This window comes from Puma concolor, chromosome A2, assembly GCF_028749965.1.
Source record: "Puma concolor isolate L17-30 chromosome A2, mPumCon1.1.hap2, whole genome shotgun sequence".
NCBI lineage: Eukaryota > Metazoa > Chordata > Mammalia > Carnivora > Felidae > Puma > Puma concolor.
The window spans coordinates 13805094-13827944 of NC_141668.1; the positions used below are offsets into that span (position 1 = coordinate 13805094).

The 22851-nt window shown below is 42.7% G+C and overlaps 1 protein-coding gene and 1 long non-coding RNA gene across 3 annotated transcripts in view; one reads left to right on the forward strand and one right to left on the reverse strand.

The window, feature by feature from the left end:
• Positions 1 to 574, reverse strand: part of AGK (acylglycerol kinase) — an 80796-nt gene extending 80222 nt beyond the window's left edge. The window contains exon 1 of one of the 2 annotated variants that reach the window (XM_086688509.1): positions 491 to 574. The gene's annotated coding sequence lies outside the window, so the exon portion shown is untranslated. Of the gene's footprint in view, positions 1 to 91; positions 230 to 490 lie in introns of those variants that run through there. The other variant, XM_086688522.1, reaches the window with a different exon arrangement.
• LOC147583011 (uncharacterized) lies at positions 129 to 21155 on the forward strand. Its single transcript, XR_015244492.1, has 2 exons — positions 129 to 235; positions 20772 to 21155. It is a non-coding gene; the product is annotated as an uncharacterized LOC147583011 (long non-coding RNA).
• Positions 21156 to 22851: the final 1696 nt, after the last annotated feature.

Below are 22851 nucleotides of genomic sequence, written 5' to 3' on the forward strand. Positions count from 1 at the left end.
TGAAAAAGCAGATCGGCAGGTTGGTTGGCTGGTGGTGGTGTTTTGTTTGTTTAAGAACTCCCCAATTCTAATTGTATTCAACCCTCCTCACCTGTCAGGTGGGGATTTTCTCACTAGGCTGTGAACCCCTCGTGGGTAGGTGCTGTCTATGCATCTCTAGCAAACAGAACCTAGTAAAGCATCTGGAATGAATGAACCCGTCCATCGATCAGCAACTACTCGCCCCATCTTGCAAGTGAGTAAGCCGAAGCCCAAAGGGAAAAAGGGAGTAAGGGTCGCACAGGCTAGCGACAGCTCCAGTACCAGAACCCAGGCCAGCTGACTCCCAGCGTGACAACCGGGACCCCGCCATCTCCCCGCCCGCACCCGCCGCCCGGACCCCCGGCCCAGGCGGGCTCCCGCGGCTGCGCCCCCGCGCCCCGGAACCCCCGGCCCGGCCCCGTCCCAGCGCCCCGGGCTCCGCTCCCCTCCCAGGCCCCGCGCCGCTCACCCGGGCCGCTCCCGCTCCGCGCCCTGCCTTCCTGTGTGCTCCCTCAAGCTTCCCCCGCGCTTTTAAGGGAAACCGCGCCTCCGCCCTCGGGTTCCGCTGCGCCTTCCCGACGCGCCGGGACCGTGCGGCGGTGCGGGGGCCGCAGCCTGGGGGCCGCCTTCGTTTCTGCTTCGCTCGTTTTTTCGTCCGTTCGTCCCTTCACCCCTCCGTTTGTCGCTCCACAGTATTTTATGGGAAGCCTACCAAGGCAACGCTGTTTTGGGACCTGGTACTAAATCGGAAAATAAACGAACAGGGTAAATTGAGATCAGAAGTACGAAAAAGAAAAAAAAAAAAAAAAAAAGAACCCGAAATGCGTGGAATCAAGAGAGTGAGGAGGAGGCAGTCTCAGCCCTTCCGAGTAAGGGGCAACCGATCTGAAGGAGAGGGAGCAGGTCCCCAAGGATCTGGAGGCAGGGAGCGCCTGGGGGAGGGAGCAGCCGGTGCAAAAGCTCTAAGGCCTGAGGCAGCTTGGCAGGTGGCGGTCAGGGCAGGCGAGGAGGCAAAGGAGTAAGCTGGGGAGGTGGGCCCAACAGGCCCTGGTGGTAAGAAGTTTGGACGTTATACCGCCGTATGGGACGTCACCTGGCCTGGGTTCTGGTGCCAGAGCTGTCGCTACCCTGTGTGACCCTTACTCACTTTTTCCCTTTGGGTTTTGGCTTACTCATTTGCAAAATGGGGCAAATAGTTCCTGATCGATTGGTGGATTGGTTGTCTCATTCATTCCAGGTGCTTTACTAGGTTCTGTTGGCTAGATATGCATAGACAGCACCTACCCATGAGGAGTTCAGCCAGAGGGGCGATGTGATGTGGTTTACATTTTAAACATCTCTCCGCCACCACGTATTGAGTAAATTCCAGAGAGCAAGAGAGCTAGAGAAGCCAGGGCCAATGCTGACCACCAGATGGCAGTTTTAATTCTGTCCTCTTCCCACCAGTACCTCTCCCTTCCTCACCCCCACCCCCACTTCCAACGTTGGTGTTAGAACCAGTCAATCCAGATTTCTTTCTTACCTTCTTTCCATCATTCCCTCAACCAACTTTGCTGCGTGTAGACTGGGGATGCACTCATGCACAGCACCCCGCATGGTGCCTGCATTCATAGAGCTTGCATTCTAAATTCCCCATTTGGTACATACAGACATGCATCCTTCCTATCTTCCCCTGGATGTATATTTTAGGAAAAATGAGAACATCCAGTGAGGTTATGGGGCAGTAAAGCGTTTTCTGCCAGGTTCGAATCCTCGCTGGGCCGCACTAGATAACGTGAACCTGCTAGTCCTTTCTCCTGAGGTTCTGTCTGTATATTAGGGGAGGGAGAAGATCATCCTAAAACATACCTTCTAGCTATAAAATGTTGTGATATTGAAGGCATGGGAGACAGTTATTTTCACTTCTCCTGTCCCAACTATTTAGAATATTTGCATTTGAAAATGAGTTCCTGGGGGCGCCTGGGTGGCTCAGTCAGTTGGGCCTCCAACTCTTGATTTCAACTCAGATCATGATCTTGCGGTTCCTGGGTTGAGGCTCCACATTGAGCTTGAGATTCTCTCTCTCCCTCTCTCTCTGCCCCTCGCCCCCCTCTCTCTTTCTCTCTCTCTGTAAATAAATAAATAAATAAACTTTAAAAAAAAAAAAAAGAAAGAAAAGAAAAGAAAATGAGTTGCTGAACTGCATCCCTGCAGGCTAGAAAAGTCTGGGTCTAGATGCTGGATGGTCCAATGGGCAGACTAAGCTTTAAGGCTTCAGCAAAACAGTAGTTCCCAAAAATAAGAGAAGTTCTGCGTGGATGAAATTACCATAATTTTCCAATCAGAAAATCGAGAAAGAAGTTCTTTCTTAAAACTTAGGAGAGGAAAACTTGATTTTAGTTGAGTGGGAGCCATGTCCTGTTGGAAAGATGAGGCATCACAAGGCAGATGCCCAGAGTGCCGGTGAAGAAGGGTGGGCTGGCGGGTCGCTGCGACCTGGGAGAAAGCCACACCCCAGAAGAGAGGCAGCGGCTCCCTGGGAGGGCGAACACAGACATACACAGCATAGCAGGCCTCACTCAGGACCACCTCTAATTGAAAAGTGCTCATCAGGCCATGGGGGGGGGGGGATTTGTGAGTTTACATTCTTCCTTTAATAGGCAGGCTTTAATTCACTGTGGCCAGCATGGTGGCAAATGGGGACGTCAATGTCACTCTGTTGTGTTCCCAGCAGAGAAATCTGGAAACAACTCCCGGGCTTCTATATGGATTATGAAACTAGAAAAGATGAGACATCTCCAGAGAATACAAACCTCAGAATTCCATGTGCAAAAGAGGAATGTGGTGGGGGTGGGAGGGGCATGGCAGGTCTCTGAAAGACATTTTGTGTTCCCTCCTTAAATTGCACGCTTGTATAGATAGAAACAGTGGGTCCTATGACTCAGATATGTCACCTGCAAATGGGAAATATCTGCATCAAAATAGGACTAAGTCAGAAATTAGTCAGAAATTCATCTTCAAGGAGTTAACGGGACCCATTACATGACACGTATTTACTGACATTTTAATGCGTTGTTGTAATACCCCATTTAGTTTTGAAGTTATATAACTCGTACTATTAATATTTTCCTGTAGTAAGTACCTTTTTTTGGCTACCATTGGCCCGTTGGTTAAGTTAACTATTGTCCCCTCAGATTGCTTCCAGAGGGACACAGTTATAAATTAAGGATTGTCCATGCTTTATACAACTTAACCTCCCACCCTAGGAGGGATTATAGGGAAAGCCACATCTTAAAACATGTAGCTTGCACATGCGTAAGGACACAAATGACGCTAAAACATGGAAACTTCCCAAATGCTCTTTTCAGGCATCATTACCAGCATTGAGTGTTGGACATAGAGATGTACCACCTGCTGCCCCAGCTGCTGGGGGTAGTTTGGGCAGACAGCCTTCAGCTGTCGGCCCCTTCAGGGACAGCCTCCAATGCAGTGAGCCTTCTTAACCAAGGTCACGCCTTTCTGCGGATGGCCCACATGCAGTGACTGATCTAGGAGGGGATTCAAAAGCTTGGTCATTTGGCGCAAAGTAAAACACCTCTGAGAGCCCCACAGCTCCTCACGGGGTCAGCTGAGGCTGTCCGGATACATCACAGCTCTTCTCCCTCTGCCCAATCTTGTGTTCTTCTCTCCCTTCTTCAAAACCATTAGTGCTGAATGAGAAACACTGTGGTAGAGAGAATAATGACCCCCTAAAGATGCCCTTAACCCCTGGAACCTATTGTTCCTTTGCGCAGCTGGTTAAGTTAGGGCTCCTGAGTTGGGAAGATTATCCTGAATCATCCAGGTGTGTCCGATGTAATCACAAAGGTAAGGGTCACTATAAGAAGGAGACCAGAAATCAGAAAGGGGCAGTAAATGTGAAAATGGTAAATAATTTATAAGTTAAAGATAATATTCGAGAAATCTGGGTGAAGAATATACTGCCAGGAGGTGGTCTGCATAGTTTAAGACACATACAGTGATTCATCCTCCAGCACCAGCGATTGGATTAAAAATTGAGCGCGTAGCTCAATTTAGACCAAAGAGTCTTAAGGATGAGTCCGCTGAGAGATCTCAGGAAAGGTTCATTCTCCTTAAAGGGTGAGATTTAAAAAAGCGACGGCAACGGGCCTTAAAACCGTTATGCTCATGCTTGGTGAAATAAACCAGTCACAAAGACTGCATATTACGTGATTCCGTTTACACGAAACATCCAGAATTAGCAAGTACACAGAGATGGCAAGCAGAGCAGAGGCTGCCCAGGGCTGGGTTCGGGGCTGGTTGGGGGGGAAATGGAAAATGGTTGCTAATGGATGTGAGATTTCCTTTGGGAAGTAATGAAATGTGCTATGGTTGGCTGCGGTGATAGCTGCATACGTGTAGGAATACAAAGGGGGACATTGCATGGTATAGGGGTCGCATCCCAATACGGCTGAGATGAAAATGGCGGAGATGGTCCCGCCTTTTCCCTCCGATGGGATCGTCTGTGTACATGACACCTGAAACTGCTGAGGGAGAGAAGCGGAACAGACTCTATTTTAGAAAGGCTCTGTCTCTGCTGTTTTCCTGCTGGGCCCCATTTACTCATGTTCTATATTTTGCCTCTGAATAAACCAAAGAAGCTATGTTCCCACTTCAAAGGAGAAACAAGAAAGCTAATCACGCTCTGAGTTTTGGCCCAGACCCCCCCACACCTGATAACATGTAAGAAGAGAGGCAGATCCCGAACACGTTCCAGGATGTTAGCTTTAACGTTTATTTATTTTTGGGACAGAGAGAGACAGAGCATGAACGGGGGAGGGGCAGAAAGAGAGGGAGACACAGAATCGGAAACAGGCTCCAGGCTCTGAGCCATCAGCCCAGAGCCTGACGCGGGGCTCGAACTCACGGACCGCGAGATCGTGACCTGGCTGAAGTCGGACGCTCAACCGACTGCGCCACCCAGGCGCCCCCAGGATGTTAGCTTTAAACGAGGTTTGGCCGACTCGGGCCTAGATACCCCCCCCACCCCCCTTCGGTAATTTGTGACACCTGTTATTCACCTGGCATCTGCCTCTAATCAGACCCTGCCCTGGATTCCTAAAGGAACACGTACCCCAGACCCCTCTCCAATCTAAACCCCTGCCCCCAAGTGGCAATGAGCCTCCTTCTCCTCCCCTTTCTGAGTCTCCCAGACACTCTGCCTGCTCCTCTTCACTTATCACTCACACTGTTCAGTAAACTCAGTTATCACTTTCTCCAACTGGTGTTTGATTTCTCTCCCACGTGAATCCAAGGACCATCTTGGCTGCTCCTGCAGGACCCTCCTCTGGGTCCTCAAGCCCAGCCTGCCTGCGTCACAGCCACAACCACTGTTCAGCCATGAAGGGAACCATTTTGGGCCAATGCTAACTCACAGGGGACAGGAGGGGAAAGGCAGAAAGAACCTGGGTCGTTGATAACATCATGGAGCCAAATGGTTGTCCTGTGCCTGGAGCTTGCTCAAAGGCTGGATGTCCTATTGCGTGAAATAATAAATCCCCTTATTGCATAAGCTGGTTAGAGTCAGGGTTTTCTGTCTCTTGAAGCCAAGAGCACTGAACTGATAAACTGAAAGCCACAGGCTATTGGTGGGCAGAAGACATGGTAAGGACAATGCTTGTAAAAAGATGGTAAGTTTTTGTGAGGAATATGGGTGAAAGTAGATGGCAGATACCATTGATATCGATGATATGCTTCAACGTTTATTGTTCCTAAAATCATTCTCCAGCCATCCCCCTGCCTATGGGCCTGTGCCACGCTTGCTGTCTACAGATCCACTAACAATAAAAGACAGAGGTTCGAACAACCTGAGATAGTGCTAATCATCACAAACAGCCTTCTGCGTAGCATCTCAGATGAAATCTGCCTGTGGGAACAGGTGCCCCCTATTCTGATAGGAGTTAGAACTTCTACCGTGGAAAACTATGTATGAATTCTTTTAACATTCGTTCTTGGTTTACTTACTTTATGCATACAGATTCTTCTTTAGACTGCTTAGTTTCCCCTAAGAAAAAGTATAAAATGGTGTTCTTGTGGTATTTATGCTTAAAATCTCTTCCTTATTGTGACCTTTAATATCCACTGCATCTACTACTGCCAGATTGGAAACATGTAAATGAGGCCTTTTAAGAAACCAGCAGATTCCTAGGAGAGAGAATATCTTCCACAATGTAACATGGGATTTTATCAGACCCTCTGTAATGCCCATTCTCACCCATGCTCTGTATGGGCCTGCCTTTTTCTGAACAGGACTTCTCTTATTAATGTGTCTCCTTGTCATCCTTTGCCACCTACTCCTCCTGGCGACATCTAGCTCTGGCTGACACTTTCTAGCTGCCTGTTTAATATGGGAGTGAAAGGGGCGCCTGGGTGGCGCAGTCGGTTGGGCGTCCGACTTCAGCCAGGTCACGAGCCAGGTCACGATCTCGTGGTCCGTGAGTTCGAGCCCCGTGTCAGGCTCTGGGCTGATGGCTCAGAGCCTGGAGCCTGTTTCCGATTCTGTGTCTCCCTCTCTCTCTGCCCCTCCCCCGTTCATGCTCTGTCTCTCTCTGTCCCAAAAATAAATAAACGTTGAAAAAAAAATTTAAATAAAAAAAAAATATGGGAGTGAAAAATGACAAAGGTGGGGTCCTCATTGCATCAAACAAGGTCTCCAATTTTGTTTTGCAAAACCCAGTCTCCCAGGGTAATTCAATTCTAAGTATTCTGGAACAAGAGGGGGGTGATTCCATCAATAATGAATCTCGAGTAAATTTTTTAAGACTTTGTTTTTTAGAGCAGTTTTAGATTTATAACAAAATTCAGAGGAAGGTACAGAGATTTTTCTATACATGTCCCTACGCCTACACTTGCATAGCCTCCTACATTATCAACTTCTCTCACCAGAGTGGCACATTTGTTACAACTGATGAATCTATATTGACACATCATAATCAGCCAAAGTCCATGGTTTACCCTACCGTTAACTCTTGGTGCTGTACATCTCATGGATTTAAAGAAAGCATAATGACATATATCCATCATTATAATATCGTACAGAGTAATTTTCCATGCCCTAAAAATCCTCTGTGTTCTGCCTCTTTACCTTTCCCCACCCCCACCCTGGCAACCACTGACTTTTTGTTTTTGTTTTTTTAATTTTTTTTAACACTTACTTATTTTTGAGACAGAGAGAGACAGAGCATGAATGGGGGAGGGTCAGAGAGAGAGGGAGACACAGATTCTGGAACAGGCTCCAGGCTCTGAGCCGTCAGCACAGAGCCTGACGTGCGGCTCAAACTCTCGGACCGCGAGATCATGACCTGAGCCGAAGTTGGACACTTAACTGACTGAGCCACCCCAGGCGTCCCTGATTTTTTTTTTGTATCAATAGTTTTACCTTTACCAGAATGTCATATAATTGGAGTCATACGTTATGCAGCCTTTTCAAATAGGCTTCTTTCACTTCGTAATAAGCATTTAAATTTCCTTCATGTCTTTTCATGGCCTGATAGCTCATTTCTTTTTAAAAAAATTTTTTTTTCAACCTTTATTTATTTTTGGGACAGAGAGAGACAGAGCATGAACGGGGGAGGGGCAGAGAGAGAGGGAGACACAGAATCGGAAACAGGCTCCAGGCTCTGAGCCATCAGCCCAGAGCCTGACGCGGGGCTCGAACTCACGGACCGCGAGATCGTGACCTGGCTGAAGTTGGACGCTTAACCGACTGCGCCACCCAGGCGCCCCTAATTTCTTTTTAGCACCAAATAACACTTCATTAGATGGACCACAGTTTATTTATCTAGTCACCTTCCAAAGGACACCTTGGTTGCTTCTGAGTTAAGGCAATTATGAGTAAGTCTGCCATAAACATATGTGTGGAGGTTTTGTGTAGACATGTCTTCAACTTCTTTGGATCGATACCAAGTAGCATGATGGCTGGCTCATTTGATAAGCATATGTTTAGTTTTGTACAAAGCCACCGAACCGTCTTCCAGAGTGGGCACACCATGTTGCATTCCCACCAGCGATGAATGAGAGTTCCTGTTGCTCCACACCGTCACCAGCATTTGGTCGTGTCCAGTGTTCCAGATTTGGGACATGTGAATAGGTGTGTGGTAGTATCTCGTTGTTTTCATTCACATTTCCCGGATGATAGGTGAGGTGGAACATCTTTTCATATGCTCGTTTGCTGTCTGTATATTTTTTTTGGTGAGGGGTCTGTAAAGGTTTTTGGCCTATTTTAAAAATCGAGTTGTTTTCTTATTGTTGAGTCTTAAGAGTTTATTGCATATTTTGAATAGTTGTCCGTTACCAGATGTGTCTTTTACAAATGTCTTCTCCCGGTTTGTGGCTTATTTTTTTTGAAGTTCATTTTATTTTATTTTGGGAGAGATAGAGAGCATGAACTGGGGGAGGGGTGCAGAGAGAGAGAGAGAGAGAGAGAGAGAGAGAGAGAAAGAGAGAGAATCCCAAGCAGGCTCTGTGCTACCAGTGCAGAGCCCGATGCGGGGCTCAAATTCATGACTGTGAGATCATGACCTAAGCTGAAATCAAGAGTCAGGTGCTTAACCAGCGAGCCACCCAGACACCTCTGTGGCTTGTCTTCTAATTCTCTTGATATTGCCTCTTGCACAAAATATTTTTTTCATTTTAATAAAGGCCAGCTTATCAGGTTTTTTTCTTTCAGGGATCATGTTTAGTGTTGTATCTGAAAAAGCATCACCACACCCAAGGTCATCTAGGTTTTCTCCTATCTTCTAGGAGTTTTATAGATTTGTACCTTACATTTAGGTCTATGATCCAAAAGTTTGAAGTAACTTTTGTGAAGAGTACAAGGTCTGTGTTTAGATTCAGTTTTGTTTTTGTTTTTTGTTTTTTGTGTTTTTTTTTTTTTTTTTTTTTTTTTTTTTTTTTTTTTTTGCATGTAGATGCCCCGTTTTTCCAGCTCCATTTGTTGAAGCGCCTATCTTGGCTTCAATGTACTGCCCTTGCTCTTTTCCAAAGATCAGTTCATTATATTTATGTGGCTCTATTTCTGGGCTCTCTATTTTGTTCCACTTGTCTATCTATTTTTTCATCAATACCACAATGCCTTGATTACTGTAGCTTGATAGTAAGTCTTGAAGTTGGGTAGCATCTGTCCTCCAACTTTGTTCTTCTCCTTCAATGTTGTGTTGTCTATTTGGGGGTCATTAGCCTCTCTATATAAACTTTAGAGGGAGTTTGTCAATATCCATAAGCTGACTTGCTGGGACTTTGTTTGGGATCACAATGACTCTATGGACAAAATAAAAGGAACTGACATCTTGACAATATTGAGTCTTTCTATCCATGAACATGAACTATCTCTCCATTTATTTAATTCTTCTTTTATTTCATTTACCAGAGAATCAAAATATAAAAGAGAGTTAACAGGCATGGAAGAGAGCATGAGAAGATCCCACCACCATCTAGTGGTATCTCCAGAAGGAAAGAATAGAGAATAAGAAGCAGTGTTCAAAAATACTGGCAGATATTCCATACTGAACCTGCAGAACACTACAACCAAAACCCTAAAAGCGGCCTTAGGAAGAGGAAGGCAAAGGAATTAACTGAAAATGTATAAACATATGTGGGAAAGGAAACACAGGTGGGGGTTTCAGTTCTTGTTCTGCCACTAGTCTCTGACCTGTAACAGTGACTATAACCTGCCCCTCCTCTACCCATTCCATACTTCCTCACCTTACGCCAGGTTGTAGCCGGCTAAAATTTGAGGTAGGAGATCAAATCTTCATTCTCAGGGGACTGAGTTTGAGGTCCTGCCTGGACAGAAACACAGTAGTCCCTCATGAACATTTGCCCTTAGACTTGGCAAAATAAAGAAGTGCCGGTGATCCCCTGGGTTTCATGCACATGACTCCCTGCTTTCATTGTATAGCGACAACTTCATTTGCCCTTAAAAAGTGGGTAAAAGTCCCTCACTGGGAGAGCCAGATCTTTTGCTTAAGGTCCCTGATGACTCTTTTCTGTCTTCACTTTATGCAGGTTTGGTTACAAGCTGAGTCAGTAGGACTGAGCCAACTCAACAAAGAATGCAAGATCTGGCCTCAGGTGTAGATTCTGTTAGTTGAGCTCCAGACCCTAGTTATTTCCCTAGTAAAGATGCTCCCTTTGTCACATACTAGACCAAGTGTTCCTGTCTTTCTCCCAATTTCCCTGGAAATATGGAAACTAGCAGGGACAGGATTTCATTACTGGAAGACTTTCCATGGCATTTCCAGCTGTGCCTAATTTACGCACATCTCAGTATGGAATGAGAGTTTGCAGGATCAATTATACACACTCCTCCTTCTCCTTCTCCTTCTCCTTCTCCTTCTCCTTCTCCTTCTCCTTCTCCTTCTCCTTCTCCTCCTTCTTCTCCTTCTCCTCCTCCTTCTCCTTCTCTTCTCTTACTGTTGCTGTTTTTCTCTATAAACCTTCCTATACACCTTCAATACTATTTGTATGTGACAGTGTGTGTTTGCCCATGTGTGTACATGTGTATGCATGGCCATCCACACCCTTCACACATTGCCAGCTATCTTAGCCTACAATCTATGAATGCAGAGGCTGAAAGCTATAATGTATTGTTATTTTTTAAGACATGCAATCCCAGGGAGGAGCAAAAGAAGGAGGAACAAAGAGGTGAGGCAGCAAAAGTGGTCTCCCAAGTGAGGATGTGTTATCAAGCTGGCCACCTGTAAGTGTGAACCATTGCTTCATCCGCGGGGACTGTCCTCCGAATACCCACATCAACTAAGTCTCAGAACTATCCCTGGAAGGAGAAGTAGGGGAAGGATCTATTCACCAGCTCTTGCCTTCAAGTGCAGGCATGGGTGCTGAGCAGGATCTCACAGCAGTATCAAGAAGGATGCCAGGGATACGAGACAAGCGCCCTGAGCCACACACTCAAGATGGGTGTGATCTGGCTGTGCCCCTCCAAAGTCAGAGCACATGCAAATCTGGTTGCCACAGTGACAGCTGGAACAAGAGACGGGTCCTTAGACATGAACTGACGCGTGGGATGTGTCAGATACACTGACTTAAAAGCATAACCCTGATTTTTGCCTGTGTGCCCAGTGACCTCATGAGATGTAATACCCAGTTGGTAGTCTAAGCTTCAAGTACAGTAAAAATATTGTTCTCTTGGTACCAGCATTTCTATTTTAGACATTAAGCTTTTCATACAATGGGGACAGGGAGTAAACATTTTAGAAAGAGGTCACTGGGCATTCATGAGATGTGCTACTCACAATTCTACTACTTGATTCCCTGGCTTACGAATTCTAGTTAAAGGAAGAACAACATCATATATTGTGCTGGTTCAAAGAGTGTTCTCTATCTTTCAGGCAACAGTCCTTATTGAAAGTGCTTACTTAACCAGCTGGAGGCACAAGTGAATTTTAATAGACTATTCCACTATTCTGTGAGACCAGCTGCTTCTGGGGGTTGGGTACGTGATAAGACCAGCGATTCTAATGGGCTACAGCCCATTATCTAACTCGGACTCCTTGGTTAGAAGCAATGTTGTACAAGATACCGTGGCCATTTTTAAGGCCTCTGATAAGTCCTCAGACAGTGGTTCTGGCATGGCATGGCAGGCGGAGAAAATAAAAGCCAATCTGTGCATCCTTCGCGGTGTCTTGCTGTGAGCTCCGTTCGACATCCTGATCTGCTCCTAGATTCCAGGGGTATTCAATCTGCTAGGTCTTAAGGGCTGAAGGACAAAGTTGATGTACCAGATGAGCAAAGGAGCCTTCTCGTGCTCTGAACCCACTCAAATCTGATAGCTTTTCTTCATCTGTGAAATGGGCCACTGCAGGAAACGAAGTCTCATATTTGTTGCCTCAAGAACATATGCCTTCTTGTAGCAGAGGATACAGTGCCCAGCACCCTTCCTTCACTATGATGGCATTAACGGAGTGGGCCAGCCAATATGATGTCTTTGGGGTACAGGAGCAGGGAAAGTCTCTTGCCCTCTGTCACTGCATAGGCCCAGGATCCCATAGATCACAATATTTTTTAAATCCTTTTTAATTAACGTATGATACTGCAACATTTGGATACATCCCTTCGTTGTTAAAAGGTAGGGCTTTGAGATTTTAACTAAAAAACAAGATCTTTGAAGTCTTTTATGGTTACATTCCTAGGGTTAATTTTAAAAACTGGAATCAGGGGCGCCTGGGTGGCTCAGTCGGTTGAGCGGCAGACTTCGGCTCAGGTCACGATATCACGGTCCGTGAGTTCGAGCCCCGCGTCGGGCTCTGTGCTGACAGCTCAGAGCCTGGATCCTGTTGCAGATTCTGTGTCTCCCTCTCTCTGCCCCTCCCCCGTTCATGCTCTGTCTCTCTCTGTCTCAAAAATAAATAAACATTAAAAAAAAAACCTGGAATCAGAGGAAATATATTTGAGGTTCTAGATGCATATTCCCAAACTGTTTTATTAAAAACTTATAACCATTTTCCATTCCCATTATCTATATAGGATAGCACCTTCACCGTCATTAATTTTTCTCCCAATTTCTATTTATTTAATTGTTAGGAAAATGCCATTTCATTTTTTGCAATTTATATTTTTTTATTATGAGTTAAAATGCTTTTTATGTCCATCTAGGCATTTTCATTTTCTCTTCCATAAAATATTTGCTATGTCTTTTACTTGCATTTTTATTATATTTTCCCAACTTGCCTCCTACACTTATTTTTCTTTTTAAAATTCTCTAACTTTATGACCAAAGTTTTAGAAAGACATTTTAGAAAGTCACATTTTAGAAAGACAATATTATAGTAACTGGATTCTACTGATAGTTTGATGCCTTTCTCATCAATTTGATACATGCTCTTTATAGATTTAGGACAGTAATCCTTTGATTTGTTTGTTGCTAATATTTTCCTGGTTTATTTGCCTTTGTACTTGGCTTGTGATACATTCTATGTGAAAAACAAAACAAAAACCTTGAATTGTATGTAGATGAATCTTTAAAAAAATTTTTTTTTACTGTTTATTTATTTTTGAGAGAGGGGGAGACACAGCATGAGCAGGGGAGGGGCAGAGAGAGAGGGAGACGCAGAAACAGAAGCAAGTTCCAGGCTCTGAGCTGTCGGCACAGAGCCAGACATGAGGCTTGAACTCAGACCGTGAGATCATGACCTGAGCCAAAGTCGGATGCTAAACTGAGCCACCCAGGTGCCCCCAAGTTTAATTAAGTAATCTCTATGCCCAACGTGGGGCTTGAACTCAGAACACCAAGATCAAGAATTGCATGTTCTACCAACTGAGCCAGCCAGGTGCCTTGTATGTGGATGAATCTTAATCATACTCTTGCAGAATCCTCTAACGATTAGAAATTCACATATCTATTTTTCTGTGGTTTCACTTTCTTATAAAATGAAAAAAATTCACCCATGACTATGTTTCTGTATCAAAATGTACCAAAATCTTTCCAACTTCAAGGTCTTCACTGAGGCCCCTGATCACCTTGTTCCCACTCATTCTCCTCCCCACAACCTGTTCACCCAACAGACTCCTCCTGCATCATCCATCTAAATCAGGTTCCTACTGCTACACTTGACCAAAGCTCCCGTGTCCTTTATGGAATTCATAATAACCTGCATTTACATATTCCGTTGTGTGGTTATTTAACGCCTGACCCCTCTTCCCACCACAGTGTTCTAAATTCTGTAAAGGCAGTGACATTATTCTTTTTCCTGCAGAGTAGCCACATCCTAATATATATATAATGCCAGGTACTATATATGTATATGTGTACATATATATATATATATATATATATATGTACACATATATATACACACACTGTATATATATATAGTATATACTACATATATTTCTATGTATATAATATATAATATAATAATATTAATATATAATATAATAATAACAATATAATATATAATAATATATATAGGAATATATATATATAGAAAGAGAGAGAGAGAGAATTTAAAATAAATATTAAAGTTTAAGTGAACCACGAACTTCCTCCACTCTCTGCCCTCCCACATACTAAGTTACACACATATTTACTCAAACAATACCACACAGCACCTTCCTCCACTGTACGTCTGGGAAAGAATGTTCCCTCCTCCCACCCAAGGCTAATGCATCCACCTGTGTTTTGTACAGCACCCCCTTCTTCCTCTCTGAGAAATCGGCCTCACCAGTAATCTTCTCCCTGAAGTATTCTCTCCCTCCATCTCCACTGTCCTTCCCTCTTAGCATATAACACCTACTCAAAAACCATCCACTTCAACACACAAATATACCAAAACCTGTCCCTTCTGATCTTTCATTCCCTGCCACAATTTTAAAAATCAATTTTATTACCATACGACTTACATATGACAAAATGCACCCATTCTAAGTGTACAAATTGGTGACTTTTGATGACTGTATATGTTCCTAGAGTGGCCACAATGGAAATACAGAACATTTCCATCACTGCCCCAGTGTCTTTCTGCCCTTCCTGGCCAACTTTCTCATGCCCTCAATTGGCCCCAGCACCAAGCAGCCATGACTCTGCTTTCTGCCACTGTACATTACATCTCTCTCTTTCAGAGTTTCATATAAATGGAATCACACTGTAGTTGCCTTTTGTCCCTGACTTCTTTCTCTCAACGTAGTGTCTAAGATGCATCCATGTTGTTGGGTGTATGAGCAGTTTGCTCTTCTTACTGCCAGTGGTAGCCTACTCTCAGGGTCTATTGGAATTTGTTTATCCACTCACCCATTGATGGATGTTTAGGTTGTTTTAAGGTTTAGGGTATTATAAATCAAGTTACAGTTAACATTTGTATACAAGTCTTTGTGTGAACATATGCTTATGTCTTCACCACTTTAGGGTAAATACATAGAAATGTAATGGCTGGGTTATATGATTAAGTGTATTTTTAACTTTTTAATCAACTACCAAACTATTTTCCGAAGTGGCTGTACCATTTCACATTCCCACCAGCACTTTATGAGAGGTCCAGTGGCTCCAAATCCTCACCAACACTTGGTATGTCAGTTTCTAAATTGGAGGAATCCTAATGGGTCTAATTGTCTATTATATACCTTCTTGGGTTGAGCATCTATTCAAATATTTTGCTCATTTTGAAAACTTAGGTGATAGGTCTTAATTGAATTTTGAGTTATTTACATACTTTAGATACAAGTCCTTTTTCACGTATTTTTTTTAATAAATATTTTCTCCCAGTCTGTGATGTGCCTTTTCATTTTCATAACAGAGTCTTTTGAAGAGCAAAAGATTTAGATTTTGGTGAAATACAATTTATTTTTTTCTTTTATGGTTCAAACTTATGTGACCTATTTAAGAAACTTTTTGCTTAACCCAAGATCATTAAGATTTTCTCCCATGTTTCTTTTAGGAAGTTCTAGTTTTCCTTTATATTTAGGTCTATGATCTATTTTAAGTTAATTTTTTGTGAGTGGTATGATGTAAGGGTTGAGGTTTCTTTTTTACATAGGATTATATAGTTGTTTCGGCATTATTTTTCAAAATACTATCTTTTCTACCACTAAAATACTTTGCAAATCATTTGACCACAGATACATGGACCTATTTATGGACTTTTTATTCTGTTTTGTAGGTCTATGTGTTTAACCTTATGCCAATACTATCTTGATTAATAAGGCTTTGTAGGAAGTCTTGAAATTAGATAGTGTAAATGTTCCAATTTTGTTCTTCTTTTCCAAAATACTCTGGCTATTCTAGGTTTTTTGAATTTCTATATGGAGCTTAAAATCATTCTGTCGATTTCTACCCAAAAAAAGTCTACTGTGATTGTGATGAAGAGCAGACAAACTTTTTACAATATTATTTCAATCCATGAACATAGTATTTCTCTCCATTTATTTAGGCATCTTTAATTTATCTCAGTAATGTTTCTTAGGTTTTAAGTGTACATGTCTTGTACATATTTTATTTAATACATCTATGTGTTTCATGTCTTTAGTATTATTGTAAATTGTACTGTTTAAATTCTAATATCCAATGATTTGTTTCTAGAATGTAGCAATACAGTTTGGATCCTGTAACTTTGCTAAACTCCACTATTAATTATGGTATTTTTTTTTTGTAGAGGCCTAAGGATTTTCTATGTATACAATCAAGTCAGTTATCAATAAAGACAGCTTTACTTCCTTTTTATCTGAATGTACTGTATTTCTTTTTATTTTCTTATTTTACTGATTAATTAATAAGGTGATATTAAATAGGATTGGTGAGAGTGGGCATTCTTGTCTAATTCTTGATCTAAGGAGAAAAGCATTCAAAATTCCACCATTAAGAATGATCATAGGGCACCTGGCTGGCTCAGTCAGTAAAGCATGTGACCTTTGATCTTGGGGCTGTTGGGTTTGAGCCCCATGTTGTGGGTAGACTTTACTTAAAAAGAAAAAGGTTTAAAAAAGAAAGAAATGATCGTAGCTCTAAGTTGATCATAGATGGCCTTCATCACTTCAAAGACGTTCTCTGCATTTCCTAGTTTTATGAAAGTTTTTGTCATGAATAGTTGTTGCCTTTTTTAAAATGCTTTTTCTGCATCTATTTATCTGTGCCTCTAGATTTAGGACTGGGATGAGAGTCCCAGTTGGGACAGCACTGAATCTACTGCAGACACTGAATGACATGGGAAAATAGAACACACACGTTTAGGGTTAGAGGCAGACAATCTTTGGTACTCTTTCCCCCAAATCTCTCCAAAGCTAACTGAAGTTTTCCAGTTAGAGAATTATTTATATCAATTGCAAACACTCCTGAAGCACTAAGGACTGGTAATATAATCAATATGAACTTGATCAGATTTTTTCCCTAACCTTAAACTGACAAAACACTGAGGAAATGGGAATAGGTGTCAAAGGTAACTTTGAAACCTAGTGCGTGTGGAGATGAGCAGATTAAGATCGGCCACTAGGGTAGCAATACAAGAAAAGTTGAGAGATGTCACAAAAAGGAAGTGAGATGATACCATAGCATAGATACATTTTAAATTTTCATGGAGAAGCCTGGAGATGATCACCATGCCGTCGAAGTCCTGCTCTCCTATATTAATTCTTTCTTGAACAAGGACGGTTACAAACAAGAATTTTAAAATAAAATCATCCTCTAAGCTGTTCTGGGCAAGTATACCCAATAACTACCTTGAAAGACTGAATCTTCATTCAGTTCACAACTATCTCTCAAGCCCACCTCTCCCCAGTCAGACTGTCCAGCCAGCATTTCTCATGGTGTGTTTATAGAGCACTATTTCAGAGGAAGGTTAATAGTTACACACACACACACACACACACACACACACACACACCCCAAACAACAACAATGCCATAAGCTTGGGGATCACTAGGCCAAACGTGTCTTTATATTAGAATTCAATAGAACCTCTGATATACAAATGAGCATACAAATTTCCAAAGGAATAATACAGCATATGGTGTTTTCTGTATTATTTAAGCTGAGAATAAAACTTCACTTCTTGGCTTCAATTCTGGTGGAGTCAAGTGGTGTGGCAGAGATAGTGCTAGACTTCAAACCAGGAAACTTGGCTCAATGTCTAGTTCTTCTGACCAGTTGCTACGTCACTGGGGGTGCTGTATTAAAATGTCTGAGGGGCGCCTGGGTGGCTCAGTTGGTTAAGTGCTGACTCTTGATTTTGGCTCAGGTTACTTACTGTTCGTGAGTTCAAGCCCTATGTCGGGCTCCGTGCTGACGGCACAGAACCTGTTTGGGATTCTCTTTCTCTCCCTCCCTCTCTGCCTCTCTCTCTCTCTCAAAATAAATAAATAAGCATTAGAAAAACATATCTGAGGGGCGCCTCGGTGGCTCAGTCAGTTAAGCATCCGACTTCAGCTCAGGTCATGATCTCAGTGTTCGTGAGTTTGAGCCCCGCGTCAGGCTCTGTGCTGACAGCTCAGAGCCTGGAGCCTGCTTCGGATTCTGTGTCTCCCTCTCTCTCTGCCCCTCCCCTGCTCACGCTCTGTCTCTGTCTCTGTTCTCTCTCTCTCTCAAAAATAAACATTAAAAAATTAAAAAAAAAAACATGTCTGAATCTCTGTTTCTTCATCAATATAAAGATAATCCTCTAACTTACCTATAGGGCTAGTCATAAAAATTAAATTAGTTATTGTATGTGCTATCACCTGCTCAGTATCTCATGCCAAGTACACATGTGGTCTTTCAATTCCAAACTGCATCCTCTTAAAGAAAATACAGATTTAAAAATCCATTGTGAATTGTGTTAATTAGATTTTAAATGTTACATATAGTGATGGACCTAAAATGTTATAACCAATAAAGGGATATAAGTTGGCATTATATAGAAGGTACTTAATGTATACAACAAATGTAATAAACTGCCATCCACATTATCAAAATTGTCAGGAATTCTAGTTCCTGTGTGAGGGACAGAGTAACCAAAGCCCTTAAGAAAACAGGTTGTGAGTATAAAATAGAATAAAGACTGACCCATTCGTGGGAGAATATCAGAGAAATCGTAGCAAAACAGAAAATATCAAAAGAAAGAGGGCACTTTGAAGCAGCATAGCAAAGGGAAAAGACATTCCACCCAGTCAGGGTTCTTGCCTCATTTACTGGACACTTGACCTTGGGCAGTGAATGGAGACTGACTTGCTTTAATTGTGAAATGGAAACGACACGTCCCCTGTCTGGAGTCAGGGGCTGGATCAGATTCTCTTTCTCCACTTCTTAGTTCTGTATTCTCTTTACACAACTTTAATTTTTGATCTTGGCCCCATTGTCCGAAATTGCTCAGTATTCAAAACAGCAAAATGGTAAGCACAAATACAAGATCCTGCTCCTAATTGTGTACGTAATTGCTGAGATTAAGTCCTGTGACTTAAAATTCTCTGACATTAATTCTAAAGCTCTGAGTTTATTCCTTATTTCCACATAGTGTCTTATCTTGAACCTTAAGAGGAAGGCTTTAATCCTCCCAGCTTTAAACCAGGGCAGGAAGCCCTGGTGGGCGCTTTGGCAATGCAGTGAACCCGAAGGGAGCACCACTAGGTGGCGCTGAAGATCCGGCTGTAGAAGGAAAATCGGGATAAAGCCCGCACCAGCGTTAATTTCCTCTGGGTCTATTGGCTGGCACGGGGCTGTTATTTCCTTTATTGTCAGGGATCTTGGGGATGTCTTGGCTTGAATCTAATGCAAACAGTCCCTCTGCAGTGCTCAGCAGTTGGTAAAGGGGGTCTTGGGCTTGGCAATAGTATCTCCACGGGTTATTTACAAAATCACTAATGACCAGATCTTTCTGCCTCCTCCCAGAACCTTCCCTCAGTTCCCAGATCTGGGACCTATTCTGCTTCTTCAGCCATTCATTCATTCATTCATTCATTCAAACATTTATTGCACGCTCTTACATATCAGGCATACAGCCGGGAGTAATGTGGTTTGAGAGATCCAGAACGTTAGAATTTTTTTTCTTAGTCGGCCAACAGCACCAAACCCAGGTATGGTGCCTCAGAGTGACTGCTCAGGCCGTGCACTGAGGGGGCCAAGTTGCTGGCAGCTGAGCTGTGTTCCCAGGAGGGAGCAGAGGAGGAAGTATCGTGGTTCTTGCATTTACAACCAGCTCATAACACCTTCCTCCTCCAGCACACTTACCTGTATGAAGGCAGTGTAGCCTCTCTGCCCGACAATCTGCATGTCAAGCTGACCTTAGCACATTCTTTTTCTCATTAATGGAGCTATTGATATTTACTTTAACTCTATTACAATGTAGTCTTGGGTTGTTGTTTTTTTAAGTAAAAAATCTGGGGAAGTGAAAATACTCTGTATGATAGCAGAATGATGGCAATATACCATCATACATTTGTCCAAACCCACACCAAGAGTGAACCCTAATGTAAACTACGGACATTGAGTGATTACAGTGTATCAATACAGGTTTATCAATCGTAACAAATGTACCATCCTGGTGAGTGGTATCGATAGTGGGGAACGCTCTGCATGTGTCAGGACAGAGAGTATATTGGAAATCTCTACCTTCTCTCAATTTTGTTGCAAACTTAATAAAACTGCTCTAAAAAATAAAACCTTTTTAAAAAAGTCTATCGGGAATTCATTTATCATGGAATAGTATTCAGCAATAAAAAGAAATGAGTTATCCCGCTATCGATGAAAATACATGGAAGAATTTTATATGCATATTACTAAGGGAAACAAGCCAATCTGAAAAGGATACACACTATATGATTCCAACCATACGACATCTGGAAAAGACAAAGCGATGGAGAAGACAAAGCGATGGAGACTATAAAAAGATCAATGATTGTCAGGGGTTGGGGGAGAGGGAGGACAAGATGAACACATACAGCAAAGGGGATTTTTAGGGCAGTGGAACCATTCTGTATGATCCTCTAACAGTGGATACATGTCATAACACGTTTGTCGAAGCCCATATAATGTACAATACAAAGAATAAACTCTAATGTCAACCAGAGACTTTAGTTAATAGTTATACATCAATATTGGCATATCAATTGTAACTAATTGATTCAAGAAGTTAACAGGAGGGGGAACTGCAGAGGGAGTAAGGGTTTATGGGAACGTCTTGCACTTTCTATGCAATTTTGCTATAAACCTAAAACTGCACCCCCAAAATAGTCTATTAATTTTTTAAGTCTGTTTGGAAAGACCTCATATTTATATGACGCTTTGTAATTTTCAGATCAATCCACTTGATTCTCACAAGAGCACTGTAAGATGTAAAGGATTGGTCATGTACCACGTTTGCAGATATATGGACATGGAGGGCAAGGAAATCAAGTGACTTCTCAAGTTCATGAAGCTAATTAAACAGCAAGGCAAGGACTTGACCCCATGTCTTCCTGCTGCAGATCCAGAGCACTTTTCTCTCTATTCTAAGTACTTACAAGCAAGGAAAATGATACCAGGTCCTCTGTACTCTCCAGTGACTTTCCTTTCTTTCTCCCAGAGTTTTGGAGTCAAACTCAATAGAGATATACACTGTAAATTACAGTTCAAGATTTCGGTCTGTGGCTATTCGATACAATGTAGTACAAGGATTTCACGTGTAAAACAGCAACTTTAACTTTTTTTCCTACCAATTATTTCCTCCAGTGTCTTTTGAAATCTTTGCTTCCTCTCCACTTTCAGGATACTCCATGGAACAAGAATGAAAGCAGAGATGAGCGACAAGAATCTGGGGACATTTTTACAGAATATAGCACTGAGAACGTGGGATTTTTACCCTTAAAGAGCCACAGCAGCTTGGGATGAAAGGGGAACCTTCTAGGGGGCATCATGGTCCCAGAGCAAATCAGCACCAGCTGTCCAACTGCACAGAGAGAGCCTTTGACAGCGACACCTTGTGGTAATGAGAATTAATAGCAGTAAAAGAGGAGAATAATTTGCTCTCTTGGGTATGGAGATCAGACTGACTTCTCTTGAGACTGTGCAAACCTCCTCCAGAATTCCTTGACATGGTTGGGGGGAGGGGAGTAAAAATTTCCAAGAGAGGCATCTATTTTCAGCTAAGTAATCATTTAGACATTTGAGCAATAAATTAGAAAAACAAAAGAGGGAAGACCTATGGAGGGGCAGAGAGAGAAGGTGGTAATCTACAAACCCAGGAGAGAGGCCTCAGGAGAAACCAAACCTGCCAGCACCTTAATTCTGACTTCCAGCCTCCAGAATTGTGAGAAGATAATTTCTGTTGCTTAAGCCACCCAGTCTATGATATTTTGTTACAACAGCCCTAACAATCCAATACAGGCATATAGTAGGCACTCAGTAAAGTTAAAGGGATAAATGAATTCTGCAATTAAAAATTCACAATTGGTAAATACTAGGAAGGATAAATAAATGTTGCTGGGAACAAATAATAACGTGACCTGACCTACTCTGGGACAATGGGGAGGGCTGATCCAAAGAAGTGATATTTAGGTCGAGGTCAGGAAGAAGGTGTTAAAGGTCAGGAAAAAGCCTTCCACACGCAGAAGGAAGTAGCATGTGCAAAGGCCCTGAGGTGGAAAGGAACATAGTGTGGTTTTGGATTTGGAAGGCAGTACAGAGAGAAGAAGAGGGAGAGAGGTTCTGGAAGAGGCTGGTGAGGCAGCTCAGAGCCTGACCAGATAGGGCCTTTCAGGCCATGTCAAGGAGTATGGAGTCATGGCAATCCATTTTAATTACGGGAGTGACAGGAACATATTTGTGTGGCAACAAGATTCCTCTGGCTGCTGTGTGGAGACTGCAGGGTGGGGTGGGGTGGAAAAGGGTGGAGCAAGGCTGGATGTGGAGAGACCAGGAGTCCACAGGAGGCAAAGTAGGACATTGTGGCTTGAACTAGGGTGATGGAAGCAGAGGTGAATGGGTAACTCCAAAAGATATTTAGAAAGATATGCAAAAAAGAAAACAGCTGGATCCTTACCTTCAGAAACCTTACTTTTCCTGAGCACAGAAAGCCATGGGGAAGGTAGGAGTGGTAGTAGGGAAGGGAAGGAATAAATAGGAAGACAAAGAAGGAGAATCTGGTCTAATAAAACCTGAAAGTGTTAGAAAGGGATTTCTGAGAGGAGATAATCTAAGACTTGGGGGAAGATGAAAACCAGGATCATCCTGCTAACACTGCTGGTTTGATTATTTTACAAAATCCCCTTGGTAACACTGGAGCCACAACACATATTGGTTCACCACTGGAAATAATCATATTTTGCATTAATAGTTTTGGCTTTCAGCTCATCTTCATGCACTTTCGGATCTGATTTTTTTTTTTCTGTTTGACAGAT